At 37.9% G+C, this 18,224-nt stretch overlaps 1 non-coding gene across 1 annotated transcript; it reads right to left on the bottom strand.

The window, feature by feature from the left end:
• Positions 1–5,293: 5,293 nt before the first annotated feature.
• LOC126010116 (small nucleolar RNA SNORA51) lies at positions 5,294–5,431 on the bottom strand. The gene has a single exon (XR_007496253.1). It is a non-coding gene; the product is annotated as a small nucleolar RNA SNORA51 (small nucleolar RNA).
• Positions 5,432–18,224: the final 12,793 nt, after the last annotated feature.

Here is an 18,224-nt window from a genome sequence, read left to right on the forward strand (position 1 = left end):
CATAAACAGAAATAAGAAAAATGCTTACTCTTTCCTCTTGAATATGATTCTTGCTAGTCAAGTATTAATCAACAAAATACAAGCCCATTGCCTATTAATGCTAAGCATTAATAATAAGAAACTATTGTAAAAACATTAATTAAAAACTATTAATAAAAACTATTGTAAAAACAGGGCAGAGATGAATAAAACTAAATGTCTTCATAGCCTACACATTACTTAGTAACTGACTTAAAATATTATTGTTGATTCTACCAGTTTGGAAAAATATTATTATAAATTCTTCCAACAGTTTAGGGTAAGTAGGGTGTGTGCCAGCAATTCTTGTTTTTTTGCATGGGGCAAAGACACACAATTTTTTTATGTACTTGGCATTGCTAGTTCTCATTATGCATTAATGTTTAATAAGATTATTGTTGCTATCCTGCCAAGTGCTAACCTAGGGCACAACTGGCCTTTTCTCAACAGTGGCTGCCAGGACTGCACCCCCTTTTCAGGCTAAGCCTGCACCATAGCAGTCCTGCTGGTATTCAGCCATCATGTTTGTAGGCCAAAAGCTATGGCAGCCTTGTCCTTTTTATTGATTTTGAGGACATCAAGCAATAATCTACCATTTTATTTCTTTTTAACCCATGTTAATAATGTTTAAACTACTGGTTTCAATACCAGTAATGTATTATTTATTACGACCTAAGGCCTAAGAAAGATGTCTTCAAAGTCAAGTGACTAAAACAGTAACTCTTCATGCCTAAGCTGAATTGAATTCTTGAATTCTTTTTTCAGAGTTTGTTCACCAGTCAACATGAATAAAATATTATTTAAGGGGCTAGAGAGATAATACAGCAGGTAAGGGGCTTGCCTTGCACACAGTTGACCAGTGTTCTATCCCTGGCATCCCATATGTTCCCCAAGAACCACCAAGAGTACCCTCTGAGTGCAGACTCAGAAATAAGACTTGAGCATTGCTAGATGTGCCCCCCCAACAAATATATTATACTATATACACATATAGATACACATATTATACAAGATTAGTCTTTAAAATCTGTTTATTATAATTATTAATAGGCAATTTATTGGTCCTTAAGTGATTGCAGACTCACTTTCTGGTGACTGAAGTTCCTTCATCTCTCTTCTCTAAGAGCTGCTATTTGCTATCATATTCATAAAGTGAGTCTATCTCCACTTGACCCAGACTTACTCTGTGAGTTGAATTTCTATTGGACTTCAAAATAGCTTTGAATAAGCTTCCTATTTCTTAGATGTATTCAAATGAACTGCTTAAAACATCCAGGCCTTCCCTCCTTTGTGTGTGTGTGTGTGTGTGTGTGTGTGTGTGTGTGTGTGTGTGTGTGTGTGTGTGTGTGTGTGTATAATCTGCCTTGTTTTAAAATACACAATTCTGGGCCCGGAGAGATAGTACAGCGGTGTTTGCCTTGCAAGCAGCCGATCCAGAACCAAAGGTGGTTGGTTCGAATCCCGGTGTCCCATATGGTCCCCCGTGCCTGCCAGGAGCTATTTCTGAGCAGACAGCCAGGAGTAGCCCCTGAGCACCGCCGGGTGTGGCCCCCCCCCAAAAAAAACAAAAAAAAATACACAATTCTGTTATTTAATTCTGTTCAATTAACAGAAGTTAGATAAAGATAATTTACACGTAAATGATTCCTAGTATTCAGGATTTGATAATGGACCTTGCAAATGGCAATATAAAAGGCCAAAATAAGTTTTATATTTACACTATAACTGACCTATGGTCTACTGACAAGATCTTACTTCAAAAGATAACTTGTGATGGGGGCCAGAGAGATAGCATGGAGGTAAAGCATTTGCTTTGCATGCAGAAGGTTGGTGGTTTGAATCCCTGAATCCCTTATGGTCCCCTGAGCCTGCCAGGAGCGACTTCTGAACATAGAACCAGGAGTAATATCTTAGCGCGGCCAGGTGTGACCCCCCCCCCAATATAACTTGTGATGATTAAGATCATTAATGAATCAATGCACATAATTTGTACTTGGCACAGTATTTTCAAGAAATTATTATTACTATTATTATTATTAAAGATATTATTAAAAGCCCCAAACTATCTTGTTTAGATTTTCCCAACTATCTACTAAACAAGTTTAATATGTGGCTTTTCCAAAGATAGAGGTCTGGTAGTCTATGTTAAAAAAAAAAATGTCTGAAATTTAAACCAGCCTGAAGGCATGAAGGCTTATGAACAAAAAGACTCAAAAAAAGGCCATTTTGTTTATGTTTTAGGGTCACACTCACAGTACTAAGTGATTGCTCATGTTGGGGTGGGAGCTAAGGGAATCATGGGGTGCCAGGGATCAAACCTGATCCACAGAGTGATAGACATGCTTCCCATAGTACTTCACAGTACTTTCAATAGAACCTCCACTAAAAATACCTTTCTTAGAAACTTGGAAAATCACTGAGATGCAGTATTTGAGACCAGATCCAGAGATGTCTCATGAGAGGAAAGGATACTGATCCCCTATAAATTCCACCTCTGGAACAAAGGTCATGCAAAGAACATCAAAAGCAGTGGAGAGGGGGAGCCTTAGAGATTAGTTTACTTTAGCAAAAATGTACATAAACTAACTTGGCAGAGGAAGCATTACCTTTTTCCACATCTACCTGTGATTTGGACTTTCTTACTTTAAGGACACATTTTCCCAAAATGAAGAAATAACCTACAGTTTCCTGCTTGGGAAATGTACTTGACTTTTTTCACTCTGGAAAAGCCCATTGGAAGATCAACTATCTTTATATCTACTTTTCTCATTCCTTCCCTTTAATTTCCAAATAAACCTATCTTCACTACTCATTTCTTCCTCAAATTCTCTTTTGTAAGGAAAACTTACTGTCCTAAAAAGTCTGAATAAGATTTAGGACTAACTTTCCTTCCTATAAAAATAATTATTCATTCCAGCCTGGGTTTCATGGCTTTGGACAAAGAGATCACAGAAATATCATTTTTCATTCAGTGCGGAACAAGTGGAAACTAAGTGTGGTTTGAAGACAGCCTTGTAGGGCTGGTTAGATCTAAGGACTTTACTATGCAGAAGCTCATCTGATATTCTCACCAGTTCTAGATTTCCTTGGCACTTCCCCAGCTGACAGAGGGTGGATAGAGAGGGGAGCAGTAGGTGTCCTTTTCTAGACTGCTCCATTTTCTCCTCTCCCCACATCATATAAACCCTCTGGGGACTCCTACTTCTTCATTGGTGTCTGTCACATCTTCCAGTAGCAACATCTATATAAAACAGAAAAATGATGGCAATCTTTCATTTTATCCCAGTGTATATTTATTGGGAATATCTCTTTTATTCACTAATGTGCTATAAAAACAATTTGGGTTTCATTTCCATTTAAATTTGACATATTCATGAATGTGTCATGTCTTCATGAAATTCAGAAATTACATTCTCAGAAGCCATATACAATGCTTCCTGTTTCATGTACCAAGACCTTAATGAAAGAAAGGGCACAGCTACATAACAAATTTAGCACCATTGTAAAGCTACTTAGAAATGCAGCATGTAATATTTGGCTGAAGACCAGACACTCTATTAGCAAGCTTAGAAGTTGAATATCATTGGTTCCCACAGGTTTTAGAGCCCATATGGTAAACTGCTCTTTATAAAGGTTTCTGAGGGGTGATCTGTGTTTGGGTCAAGATAAGTTTGGCTTCAAATATCCTGCTCTGGCAAAACAGTCCTTTTTACATTAAAATGATTTTGCTATGCACAAAGAACACAACAGCAACAATAAGCTTTCAAATATAGCTATCAGTAGTGAAAGATAAAGACATTATATCATTTCATGTCTCTTGTTCTACATCATATTATATTTTATTTTACTTATTTCTTTGGCTTTGAGTCTTACCCATTGATGTTCAGGCTAACTCCTGGCTCTCTACTCAGAGATCATTCCTGATGGTGCTTGGGAAACCATACAGGGTGTGAGAGACTAACCCCAGATCAGCAGCATACAAGGCAAATTTCCTACCCACTGTATTATCACTCAGACCCTAAAGCATATCAAATTCTATAGTTATGACAATAATAAATTTTTCACTTCTAAAGTTTGTATCCTATGTGTATTATTTATTTAAAAATAAAATTAGAATTATATTTATTTTTAGTTTTAGAGTCATATTTGGATCCCAGAACTTACTCTTGACTCTGCAGTGAGATCATATTTATTGGGTACATGAGGACCATGAGGTGATATGGTTCAAGCCTTGGTAGGCTGTGTGCAAGCTAAACACCTTAGCTACTGTATTAATTCTTCAACTCCATCTTTACTTTCTCATTACTGTATTTCATCTGATCATTGCTCTGTTTTAAAGCAATAGTAATAAAATTTCACATAATTATTAGCTTTAAGGACCATATATGAAACTTAAGTCATTGAACCTAGGTATTGAACCTAGAAAAGCCAAGTACCCTATCCACTATACTATTTCTCCAGCTTCTGCACCCCAATTTAAAAAAAAACACTTGAAAATCAGTGATGACTATTCAGTAAAATAAGAGAATTCTAGATATAACTATGTATTTTTTCCTGTGTTTATTCTGAACGTTTTTTTAAATATCTTTATTTAAGCACCATGATTACAAACAAGATTGTAGTTGGGTTTCAATCATAAAGAGAACACTCTCCTTTACCAGTGCTGCATTCCTGTCACCAATGTGCCACATCCCCACCCCACCCCCACCCCCGATGCCTGTATTTGAGACAGGCATTATACTTCTCTCATGCATTGACATTGTTATGATAGTTGTCAGTGCAGTTATTTCTCTAAATGCACTCACCACTCTTAGTGGTGAGCTTCGTATTATGGGCAAGTCCTTCCAGCCCTCATCTCTATTGTCTCTGGGCATTATTACAACATCTTTTATTTTTCTTAAAACCCATGGATGAGTGAGGCATTCTGCATCTACTTCTCTCCCTCTGACTTATTTCTCTCAGCATAATAGTTTCCATGTCCAGTCACGTATAGGAAAAAAAATTGTGTGTGTACAGGAAAATTTTATGACTTCATCTCTTCTGACAACTGCATAAAATTCCACTGTGTATATGTAACAGTTTCTTTAGTCATTCATCAGTTGAAGGACATCTTTGTGTTTCCAGATTCTAGGTATTGTAAATAGTACTGGAATGAATATAGGTGTGAGGAAGGGATGTGTGTGTGTGTGTGTGTGTGTGTGTGTGTGTGTGTGTTCCTGGGATATATTCCTAGGAGTGGTATAGATGAGTCATATAGGAGCTCAATTTGCAATTATTTTGTCCCCCCATTCACAATACAGACCAGGCAAAGGGCCTGGGTTGAGGTGTATATGGGGTGCATTTACTTGTACCTCCTCTTTCTATATAGTCAGTGTAAAGAACACAGCCTGTGTGTGGTAAGCATTGGAAGGCCTTATGTATTTTTTTTAAACTGGGAGTAGATTTGCTAAATTATTTGTCATAGAAGATGAAGTGGAATTTTTAGGTGAGAGAGCGAAGATACTGTGAGTTCAATTAGCATAAACTTCAATTAATACAAAACCACATTTTACAGTGTTGATCTCTGTGAGATCCTGCAGCTTTTTCCTTCTATTGACTATTGAAAGGTTCACATCGTGATCACCCAGCCTGATATTTTCTCAGAGAAATCATGTTCTCTTTCTTTATAAAAGAACAATCAATAGTCAAGACTGGAACAATAATGTAGTAATGAGAGTGTTTTGCATGCAGCCCACCTTGGTTCAATACTTGGCACCCAGTATGGTCTCTTGAGCATTGCCAGGTGTGATCTCTGAGAAGTGAGTCATGAGTAAGTCTTGAGCACCTCCCAAAAATTACCAGTTCAGGGTCCAGAGAGATAGTATGCTGGTAGGTCATTTGCTTTGCATGCAGCCAACCCTCAGCATCTCATGTGATTCCTGTAGCATTGCCAGGAATGATTCCTGAGTACAAGTCAGAATTAACTGGAACATCATCAGTTGTAGCTCAAAAACAAACAAATAAAATAAAATAAAAAGAGCCAATGGAGAATAGATCTAGAGTATAAAACTATAAATTACAAGTGTGAAGCAGTGTCACAAGTGGTAGAGTGTTTGCTTTACACACGCTAACCTTGGACAGACTGCAGTTCAATCCCCCAGCATCCCATATGGTCTCCAAGCTAGGAACAATTTCTGAGCGAATAGCCAGGAGTAACCCCTGAGCATCACTAGGTGTGCCCCCCCAAAAAAAACTATAAATTACAGAAAGCTATATAACACCATGTTCTCAATGCAATATGAACATTTATGTATAATACATGATTTGAATATAAAACAAGGAAAGACAAAAATCTTTTTGAGAGCTGAAAGCACTACTAAGATTCATTTTGAAAGAAGTTACAGAGCTGAGAAATAGGACCATAGTATTTGAAACAGAGGAAATTTATATAACTACAAAGATTCAAGAAAAAACACATTGGCTGTTTGGAGAAAAGCAAAATAATAATAATAATAATTGAAAGGAGCCTAGAAATGTGTGAAAACGTCAAGAGCAGAAAACAATAAACCCAGAGAGATGGGTTGGGTCTTTTCTTAAAGAGCTGTGGTTATAGTGCTGAGAAGTTTGATTTTCCAGTTAGGTAAAAGAGTAAATCAGGAAAGATAACTGACATTTGTATCTTGAGAAAGATGGAAGGGGGAGAAATTCATGGCTGGAGTTCAAACAAGAGGAGCTTACAGTACTCCATATGTGAGATGATAAGAATTTGGCCTACAGAGTTACATGAGTGAAAAGAAGAAAATAAATTCAAGGATATAGAAAATAGAAAACACAAAAACATATAGCTGACTAGATAACAACTAGGAGATAAATTAGGAATGAAACCTTGATATCTCTATGTAAGCAAATAATAAATAATTATTTATTTATTGAATAAATAATCGAAAGACAAGGATGTACTATCATAAATAAAAATTTTAACAATGCAGTGCTAATTAGAAATTTTGGGGTGACTCATAAATGGATGACTAATGACATTTGGAAATAAGGCTTTGGTATTCAATTGTGATGTCTGATTTGAGTTTATCAACACATAGTCATTAGAGCCATGGAAATGGATGAAATTCACCAAGGAGGCAGGTAGATCAAGAGAAACAAGATGACTGTCATCAGAATGATCTGTTCTGACCTGAGTTTTTCAACAGTTAGAATAAAAAGAAAAAATATCAGAAAAGATTTTGTATGTGAGCATCTCAGATGCAGTAAACAAAAAATCTGATTTAAATTAGTTTAATAAGAAGATATATTCTCTAAAATTATAATTTTTTCACAATTCTGGTCACAAAAATTTTCAGCTTTATTCTACTCATGCTGTTTCTACTACACCAACTGATTGCTAGAAACAAATGAAGTTGTCTGCTTGTAAGAAAAAGAGAGAAGGAGGAGAAAGAAAAATAAAATTACTCTTTCTGCATCATTATTGTTGGGATAGAAACTTCGCCCTTAAATGGAAACTTAGCCTTATTAGTCTTAAATAAAAACTTAACTTTGTGTTGACAAAATGGAGACTCTTCTACTTCAGGCTTCACAAAATCTACATAGATAAGGAAGTTGGGACTTAAAGGGCAGAAGTCAATGCTTAGATGTGGAAGCCCCAGGTTTTGTGGCAGGAATCAATAAGAATGTGGAATGTGGACTCAGAGGTAATGTCCTCACTGAGGAGGGAAAGCGGGGGAAGCCCTTCTTCCATGAATCTGACACCAAACCACTTCCCCAACAGTCACCTGGTCCTTCTCTAACAAACCAGTGGGGAAAAAATGTTCTTAATCCTGCTTCCTGCTTCTTTAGCTGGCTTGCTGAGGAATGAAATTATTTAAGCCACACCCAGCTCCCATCTCTCCAAAGCTCCTGAATTTCAAGGCCACACAACTCCAAACTTCTCAGAGCTGATAACCAGTGTAAAAGAAGAAAAATCAGATGCGAAAATTGTGTAGAAACCCACTAAGCTCAATGAGTGTAAATGTAACAAAAATGGCTCAAATAGCAAGAATATGTTCAGTAAATCTTCAGGCAATTACTTTAGTAACACTTTTATAGATATGTATTGTAACAAGCAATATCAAGTAAAATATTTTTTACCTTCTTTTTACCTGCTCCTTCTAAGGGAGCAGCAGTCTTAGGGAGAGGCATTGCGGACAGTAGTGCGAGGTGGTAATGCTGGAACACTCAATGCCGAAACAACTTCATGAGTAACTCTGTAAAACAGAGGTCTCTGCCAGACCTTTGGAACTGGGGATCATGGTTGTTGTGCAGGTCGTAGTTCAAACCCTGGGAATGGGGCTTCTGGAAACACAAAGAAAGACGCTATCCTAGGTGCCATCCTAGGTTCAGTGCAAAGACCAAGACCACCAACCACAGAAGATGGATTGAAATGACATTGAGGGAACAGAACTCTAGAACCCAAAGAAAGACTTTATCATAAGTCCCACTCCTGGATCTGTGCAGATACTGAGATCTCTAGATACAGAGGTCTAATATTATCACCCAGGACGAAGCAGAAGTCTTCCAAACACGATGAAAGCACCACCGGGAGAGTAAATGATCCTGAACAGAGTCTACAGTTAATCCCATGACAATATACTCCAAGGGTGGAGAAACCCCATATCTCTTAGGCCAAGTGAATTCCTTTTCGAATGACCCCAATATTTACTGTGCCAGGACAGGAGGGAAAAAAAGCAAAAAGCACAAAACATTGTTTATTTTTATATATTATTTTTTATCTTCATTTATTATTATTATTATTATTATTATTATTATTATTTACCTATCTATTTTTGGTCGATTTCTTTGTTTTGGTCTGGTTATTGAAGTTTATACTTATTTTTTCTCTTTTTTTCTTTCTTTATGTGCTCTGCCATGTTTCTTATCTCAAGACCATGGCTCTTTTTTTTTTTTTTGTGGTGCTTATCGTTATTGTTGGAGTCCTCACTGGATATTTGACACTTCTTTGTGTACTGGTGGAGTGTTTCACCTTCTTTTTCTCTTTCATCTCTCAAACCGATGATGAGAGCCTCTAGAAGAATTCCGCCCATTATTGGCGTATTAGAATTTTACCCCAGTTTATTACTTTTCTCTTCTTTAAACAAAACCACGTAACTTGAACTAGCTTGTCCTGCCTCCCAGTTAGAGGGGAAAATATGGGAGGCACCTAGACCAAACAGGTGCAAGACTACTAAGTAGTAGGCTAGGTACAGAGGGGACCACATATTCTAGCAGCCCCGGGGGTGAGGAAAGAGGATATGGGAGGTAGGATGAAAATGGAGGTGTAGGGAGGACATATTGGTGATGGGAATCCCCCCCTGATTTTATGTAAATATGTACCTAAAATATTATTGTCAACAATATGTAAGCCACTATGATCAAAATAAAAATTATATTAAAAAAAAACAGAGATCTCAAACTCAATTTACCTAGGGGCCGCAGGAGACAAAGTCAGGGTGAGGCAGGGCTGCATAAGGGATTTCACAAAAAATGTCCTCAAATGTCATTATTAACAGTTTTAATTATTTCTTCTGAACATGAATAGAACATTGAGTGAAGATCATGAACAGTTCTTCTGAACATGGTATCTTTTGCCTATTCCTTGCTGCCAGAGACTTGACAGCGCTTCTTCTCACAAATCTGAACCACATGTGGCTTTAGAGAGGAAGCAGTTGAGACCCTCAGTATGGCTTGAAGATGATCATCATTAAGTGTAGACCTGTACTTTGACAAGTTCAATGTGGAGAATAACTTTCCACACAAATATGTGCTCCCAAAAAGGCACATGGTGTGCTTGAAATTCAAGAAAGCTCAGGGAAGCTGGGGAGCAATTCTCTCAAAAATTCCCCATGCATGTCTACTTTTCCACTAATATCCCTGAACTTGGCTTTGAGATCAGAGTTGCATTGCAGGTCAATGAGCTCCATTTGAAGCACAGGAGGGGCATCTTGTACAACAAAGGAAAAGGGGTCCACAAAAATGTGGAAAGTGGCTCTGTGCTATTTGAAGTCTGCAAATCTGTGATCAAATTCCTTCTCTAGCTTAAAAATAGCATCAGTATATTTCTCCCCACTGAATGGTATGCCTGCATCCACAAGTTCCTTGCATGCTGGGAAATGGCAAAGGTTTGTTTGAGAGAGCTGGGATTTCTATAACACAAGTTTTGTGGAGAATGCTCTCACGTTGTCATAGGCAGCACTGATAAGCTGCCCCTGACCTTGTAACATCTTATTTAATACATTCAGCTTATGTGTGATGTCAACAAGAAAAGCTAAGTCCATGAGCCATTTTGATCACTCAACTCAGAAACAGCATTCCCAACCTTCTCCATGAAGGCTTTCACTTCTTCTCTCAACTCAAAAATGTTTTCAGGACATTTCCCCTGCTGAGCCAACGTACCTCAGTGAAATAGGGCACATCTCCATATTCTGATTCCATTTCCTCTAAAAGAGCACGGGACCTCCTATGCTATAAGCCCCTGGATCTGATTTGGTTGATGCATTTCACAACAACAGACATCACATTGTCACAAGGCAGGCATTTACTGCAAAGGGCTTGCTGATGGATAATGCAGTGAAGAGCAATGGCTTTCTCTACACCCTCCTCTTCAAGTTTTTTTTTTTGAACAAGTGCCACCAGTTCATTTTTCCTCCCTATCATTGATGGCGCTCCATTGGTTATTATTCCATCAAACCTCTTCCATGGCAAACCTGCATTCTCAATGGCATCATACAGATGCCAAAATATCTCATTAGCAATGGTCTGGCCATGCATTGGAATTATTGTGAACTGCTCCCCTCTCAATTCAAAATTGCAATCAACACCACAGACATAAATTGTGAACTGCGCAGTGTCTGTTTTATCTGTGCCCTCGTCAAGAGCAACTGAGTATGCATCAAAACATTGGCTTTCTCACACAATTGATGATAAATATCACTTGACATGTCAGAAATGTGCTCTGCCACAGTGTTGGCAAAAAAGCTGATTTTGCTAAACTGACCTTTCTTTTCTGGACAGATAATACTTGCAGCCTATAACATGCATTCTTTTTTAAACAAACTCTCCTTCTGTGAATGGTTTCCCTGCCTTAGCAATCATCATACTAACCATGGTACTAGCTTCAACTGATGCAACATTCTCTTTGGTTGCTTTCTTGAAGAAATCTTGTTGCCTCATTAGACATGCTTTAAGACTGGCAGCCCACTTGGCTCTCTCATTTCCTTGATATTTTGCACATTCCTCAGCATGTTTAGTTGAATAATGGTGTTTCAAGTTGTATTCCTTGTGCACTGCAACTTTCTCTGAGAAAACAAGACATGTAAGGATGCCCCTGTGCTCAACAAAGAAATACTGCATCTCCCACTTTTCCTGAAATTGTCTGTGCTCGTCACCAATCTTTCTCTTCACTGCAGGCTTTGATGAAGTCATGATGAAGGTATGACCAAAATCTAATTCTGTAATAAACTTCTCTCCCTTCTCTCACTTAGGCCTCGATAATGCAAGGGACAGCGGGCAGGAGCAGCGGAAATGATGTCTGCACTAGGCGCAAAGTATTCGTGATTATTCACTTACCAAATATTCACAATAAAAAATTGCATTAGTAAGAAAAAAATCGCATTAAACATTTGCATACCTCGAACAGAACTGCTTGGGGTATGCAAATGTTTAATGTGATTTTTTCTTACTAATGCGATTTTTTAATATAATTTTTATTTTGATTATAGTGGCACTAATGCGATTTTTATTGCTATTATTCAGTAAGCGAATAATCGCAAATACTGAGATATTTGAAGGCCAGCGGCAGGCCACAAAATGTTGTACGGAGGGCCGCAAATAGCCCCCGGGGTGCTAGTTTGAGACCCCTGCTGTAAAACAATGCCGGTGGAGGACCCCAGGGCTATTTATGTGCAGTGGGAAGAATAGGGCAGCAGCCTCAAGAAGGGAATCTACAGCTTCCCCTCTACCCTTCTCCACTCTGGGAAAGTGACTGGGGGGATCTAGGACTGTTGGCCTTGCTCTGGCAAGGGAAGCAAAGTCAATCCTAGACCATGCCCAAGTCTTTTGGGTTCATTACCTTTCCTCATAGAAAAGAATTTTAGGAAGAGACAAGCAGTGAAGCAAAAACTTTTATTTGGAGGTAATGAGGAAGGAGAGGAAAAGGATAAAGAGAGTAACAAGAAACTCATTGAAGCGAGAATTTCAGCCTCTCCAGAGGCCCAGCATAGAAGTAGGAAAGTCTACATCTCAAGAGGAGAGATGCAGGTGAAATGTTCTTGAGTACTATGTCCACATGTGTGCACCTCCTTTGTTTTAAGTTGAATTTTATAATGTTTCCCCCATCCTGCCCCATGTAGGGCTTTCTACCAAAGGTAAGAGTCCTATTGATAGGATGGTTTTCAAAGGAAGGGTTGGGGTAGTTGATGCTCTACTTTGATATTCCTTTCCATCTTTGGTCTCCTTGTAGGAAGTCTAGTATTCTTTGGGTCTGTACTGATACCAGGTAAAACTGTTATCAATGATGAAATAATTTCTCCAATTCCTTTCTCTTGGATTTATTGCATCTCAATAACTCATTGTTTGGGGGAGCCCTTCCCTATGGGCCTACTTGCCTGCTTCACTACCAAAATAAGAAAAACGAAAAGCATGCATTTAAAGTTTAAAAATAAACAAAATGAAATTATTTAGGATGGCTGCCTTATGTTCTCGAACTTAAAGGTTTCAGCTAAAGAGATAATACGAGCTTTTTTGGTGTGGAGAAAAACAACCCAAAGTAACAAAGTACTCACATCACAGCCAAGCCACTTCACCAGAATGGGTTTATTCAGCCTGAAGTATACACATCTTAGGCAGAGATTTGGGAAAAAACCTTTTCTTCAACAAGTTAGTTTATAGACACTTTCAGTAAACTGCCCCCAAAGTCTGTTGCTAGCATCGTTGCCATGGGAATGAGCTTTGAGCTATTGAAGGTCCTTTTTTTCTATTCTTAGCTTGGCTTTTGTTACAGAGGTAGAGCTTCTCCCTAAGGGAGTTCAGCCTTGCCCTGAGCCAGGAAAAGGTTTTCTGGTTCCTCAGAGGGGTCTTTGTATCTCAAAGCATTCTAGCCTTTGGGCAAATTTAGATTCCAGACAGTATTTTTCCCAATACTTATTACTAGAGGGCTCCCTATATCTCTGCCTGCAAAATTAGGATTTCCTGTTGATGTAGTTCTGATTTTGAATTTAATATCTTAAAAGCTTCTAGCTGAGTCCCATGCTGTTTCCTAAATTGTAACTCAGTTGCCTTTAGACAAATTCTTTGATACTTCTCTGTTCCCAAACTTAATTTTTTTTCAAAAGACATTGTGATTACCAAGCCTAAACTGTTTCCATGGTTCAAGATCCAGTTATAAATATTTATGTGTCAAAAAGGATATATGTATGCTTTCACTTATTGCATCCCTTAGCATAACTGTTAGAATATGAAAACAACCCAGAAGTCCAAGACAGAGGCATAAATAATAAAGGTGTACAACTAACTGCAAGGGGTGATAAAAATCATGCAACTCACCAACACTTGGATGGAACTGGAGGATATCGTGTTTAAGTAAGTAAATTATAAGGACAAATTCCAAACTGGTGTATCAGACATTGATACTCAGGTTCTTATTCTCAAGCAGTCAAGATTGAAAGCAAGAGACTGAAGATTGAGTGGCTTAATTCAGAAAAGATTTTAAGGTAAAGTATTAAATTCTGACCTCAGGATCCGCCACCCAAAAGACCATCAGAGAAACAGTCAATAATGTAAATACGAGGGAATTTATTCTAGTAATCTGGGATCCAACATCTCCTAAGGATGAGGACCCGAGAATGGTTCACGGGCCAAATTTTTGTTTGTTTGTTTGTTTGTTTGTTTTGTTTGTTTTGTTTGTTTTTGTGGTTTTTTTTTTTTTTTTGGTCATGCCTGGCAGTGTTTGGGGAGGCTGAGGTTCTTGGCAGGCTCAGGAAACCAAATAGGATGCTGGGATTCGAACTACCATCCTTCTGCATGTAAGGAAGCACCCCGGCCAAATTTAAAGGATACTTAGGGCTCAGTCTAGGTTGGAGATTCTTGTCTCTGAGAAGTTGATCTTTAAAATTATTGGTCCTTAGTACAAGACTGGACTAGGATTGGTTGTAGTTCAAATGTAGCATCAGATAAATGGTTACGGTGGGCTGTCAGCTCAGTGAAGAGTGATTAGGCATCTCATCCATTGCTGCAGACTCAGGATGCAGTTGTCATCTGGCCATTTGTCAACTGCTGTTTAACCTTATATGAATGTATTTCTTTTCATACCTAGTCTTTATACCCTAAAACTTCAGTACTTATGTTAACAGCAAAGCCAAGATTACAGTAGTTAACTTCCTCAAGCAAGCAGAGTACAGAAGCCAAAGCAGTGTTATCTCCAAATATCTGCATTTTCTAACTTCAACATTTACTGTATTTTCTGGCGTATAAGACGACCCCCTAATTTTACAGTTAAAACATAGGTTTAGGCCTATATTTGCTGTATATGATAGAACGTTCCTGTGCTGCAACTGTATGTACCACAATGAGCCAATCACAGCAAGCAAAGTTCAAAATTATACTGTAATAGACTTCCTCTCTGACTCTGGCCAATCTGAGCAGGCTTTTTACAGAACATTGTCTAATTTGCATGCATAAAAACTCTGCTTGGATTGGCTGAGTTAGAGAGGCAGTCCAAGCAGCCTTGCAGTGATTGGTGCAGGATCAAGTTGGAAAATTCGTTTTGTGGCAATATCCATATATTTTTGTTTAGCGGCATATTAAAACGTTTTTCGGGGGTATTCTCGGCGGATAAGACTACCCCTGATTTTCAGTTGACTTTTTTCCATTTCAAAAGTTGTCTTATAAGCCGGAAAGTATGGTAGGTAGAGTTAATTCTAAATCTTAACTCCTAACAAGGAAAGGAAAAGGAAAGCAAGGAAGTTCCCAGACTATGGGAGAGATCTCCTAAAGAGGGATTCCAGAGAAAGGTAGAAGTTATTCTCCTTTTATGCCTTTTTTTTAACAAGAAGGGTTTGAGCATATTTATAATTTTGCTTCAAGAATGTGGGCCACCAAAGGATGCTGAAGATTATTATCTTCTGGTCTTCATCACCCAGATTATCTGATAGATCCTAGGTAATCCAGGTAATCCAACTAGGCCAAGTTTGTGACATACCACACTCATGATTCCCTTTCTTTAGGACCATATTCATTTTATTTTTTGTTGGGGGACACACCAAACTCAGAGGATATCTGACATATATGACAATAAAAATGCCTGAGATATTTGACAATAAAAATGGCCTTGATTCACATGTATCTTTCTCAATTCTACTGCTCCAGAGGCTTAAAACAAAATTGCAGGTATTAAAGTTTATCACTGCAGAGAAAATGAAAGGAAGGTAGTGGAGGATTTTGGATAATATGTTGCAGAAAACTTTGTTTGAGACCTAAACCAGCCTTAAGGCATGATTGTCTTTGAGACAAAAGTACCACTTCAGTAGCCTAGAAAACCAATGAATTGTAGAATTCCAGGCCTGATAAGTCTCCTCAGAAGAGTTGGCTAGAGGAAAGGCTCTACCTTGAAAGCAAATGTCTTCCAAAGAATATTAAAAGAAGATCATCAACTGCTCCAAACTGTTCCCTTTGGCAGCTACCCTAACAACAGATGGGGTGGGGGCAGGGCAATTTGGGGAAAGTATATAAACCAACTGAGCAAAGGAAAAGGTTCCTCTTTGCCTAAATGCATGAGATGTGGACTTTTTAAATACACCTTTGCTGGGATGCATTTAGATGTTTTTCACTTTAGAAAACCCTGTGTTCTCCACATACCATGTAGCTTTATATCTAATACTCCCCTTCCCTCCCTTTATTTCTCTGTTTCCCCCTGAAATTATTTTCTGTAAGGAAAGGCGTAGCCTCAACAAGCCTGGCTAAGATTTAGGACAGATTTTCCTCTCCTACAGAGAACTTTCCTACAGGATCGTACAGATACTTTCCTCCTTGGTCCAGCCTGAGTCCAAGGCTTCCCATCAAATCATATTTTCTGATCATTTCTCAGGTGGGGTGAGACAGGTGAACTCTCATCAGTCCTAGATTTCCCCATGCACCATTCACTAAGTAGGGTGACCAAGATGAAAAGAGAGACAGAGAGACAGAGTATTTTCTCAAGGCTACTACCTCTCTCTCTCTCTCTCTCTCTCTCTCTCTCTCTCTCTCTCTCTCTCTCTCTCTCTCTCTCTCTCTCTCTCTCTCTCTCTCTCTCTCTCTCTCTCTCTCCACTTCATATAGGCCACCCAAGGAACTCTGTTCCTTCCATGATGAAATCACATCTCCTATCTGCAACATAAACAATATAAATTTGGTCTAGCTGGTACTGCTGAAAAACTGTATATATAGTATTGTTAAAGCCAAAGCAAACCAGAAATCTTGAACTTACCTATAGAAAAAAAGAGAAAAAAAAGATATTTTCCAAAAAACTTAGATATTTTTGAAAGATGGTGGAATAGAAGAGTCAGAGACAGAGACATATTTGACCAACAGAGGTTTTTATTGGGGTTGGGGAGAACACTCCCAAGCAAGTTCTGACAGTTTCCACAGATCATTATACAGCTGCAAATGGTGGGAAAGAGTATAGGGGCTGTAAAGGGCATGTGCTGATGTGTTCTTAGTTAGGTTGTAAATTCTCTATTAATCCTGCAAACAGGTTGTTGGTCAGTCCTTATGACTTATGGTATGGGCAGATATCCTGCTATGACTTATGGTATGTCCTGTTTTTGTTTTCAAACTCCAACCCTTATCTGGTATCCTCAATCATGACAGGTCCTTCTCCTTGTGAAGATAAGGACTGCCTGATTTTTAACCCTTGCAAGACTTACCGTTTTCATTCTGTCAGTTTGAACTAATGTAATTGAGTTTAGAGCAGTGCTTCTCAATTATTTTCTGTCATGCCCCCCTAGGAAGAAGAAGAAAACATTTTTGTGCCCCCCCTGAGTGACTGTAAATAGTATTTTTATTAAAAATAACCTTTAGCCTGCAAAACAGTCTTATATAAAATAATTTGAGCTGATTTTTTTAATCAGAGATGATATCTGGATCAATGGTTACAATGAGCATGTTTTGCAATGCATAGCTTTTTGAAGTGGGGTTTGAAGCAGGACACAGCAACTCTCAACTCCAGAGACATACAGAGACATAAACATGGGGCTTAGCTTGTTATGACAGTGTTTGACGAGGTCAAACGTGCCTCCCTTTAGGGAGCCTCATGCGTGCCCCACTATTTGAGAAGCACTGCTTTAGAGAACTTAGTATACAAAGAAATGTCTGTGATTATGATGCCTGTGACAAAACCAATTTTTGTGAAATATTTTAGAGAAATTGTTTATAAAATAGGGACATTGTTTAGGTAATTGATTGCACTTGATTTATATTCCTATCTTTTGAGCCAAGTCATTATCTGAAATGTAATTCTTTTAATACTTTTTTTATTTCATTTACCCATTAAATAAGGGGTGGTTCAAAAATTAGCAAATGCTTTACTCAATAAGTTGAACACAAATATGTTGCCCAAATAAATGTAAAAGAACTAACATATATTGCTACATGTATTTTAAATATTTGACCTTTATTCCATTAATTTTGTGACACATTAATTTTGTGGTCTAAAACCTTCCATTTTTCGAGAGGAGAGGAACCTGGTAGTGATGGATCAAACAAACCCAAGACCTCAAAGTACTAGTATAAACTCTACCACTTGAACTCTCAATATTCTCCTCTGGCCTCATTTTTATATCCTAGTTAAAATTTGTTCTACCACATGTTTGTCACTTTTATTAAACCTGTAAGAAATGTCACATAATCAAAGTTATTAATTTATCTTGCTTGCAGCTTTACAAGCTACTTTTTGGGAATCTGGGTGTATACTATAAGCATAATTATTTTATAGTTGAAATTTTAATAATAGAAAGTTGGAAAATCCTATCATTTTATCACATAACAGATCATCAGTTTTTGTTTGTTTCTATGGAATTTTTTTTTAATTTTGTTTTGTTTTGTTTTACCAAAAGACATAATATAGATGAAATGTAAGGTTAGAAGAGCTATGGGATTGCAAGTAGTAAGTATCTGCTTTGCAAGCATGAGGTGATTGAGGTGGTAAATTT

The sequence above is a fragment of the Suncus etruscus genome, chromosome 5 (genome assembly GCF_024139225.1).
Source record: "Suncus etruscus isolate mSunEtr1 chromosome 5, mSunEtr1.pri.cur, whole genome shotgun sequence".
In the NCBI taxonomy this organism is placed as follows: domain Eukaryota; kingdom Metazoa; phylum Chordata; class Mammalia; order Eulipotyphla; family Soricidae; genus Suncus; species Suncus etruscus.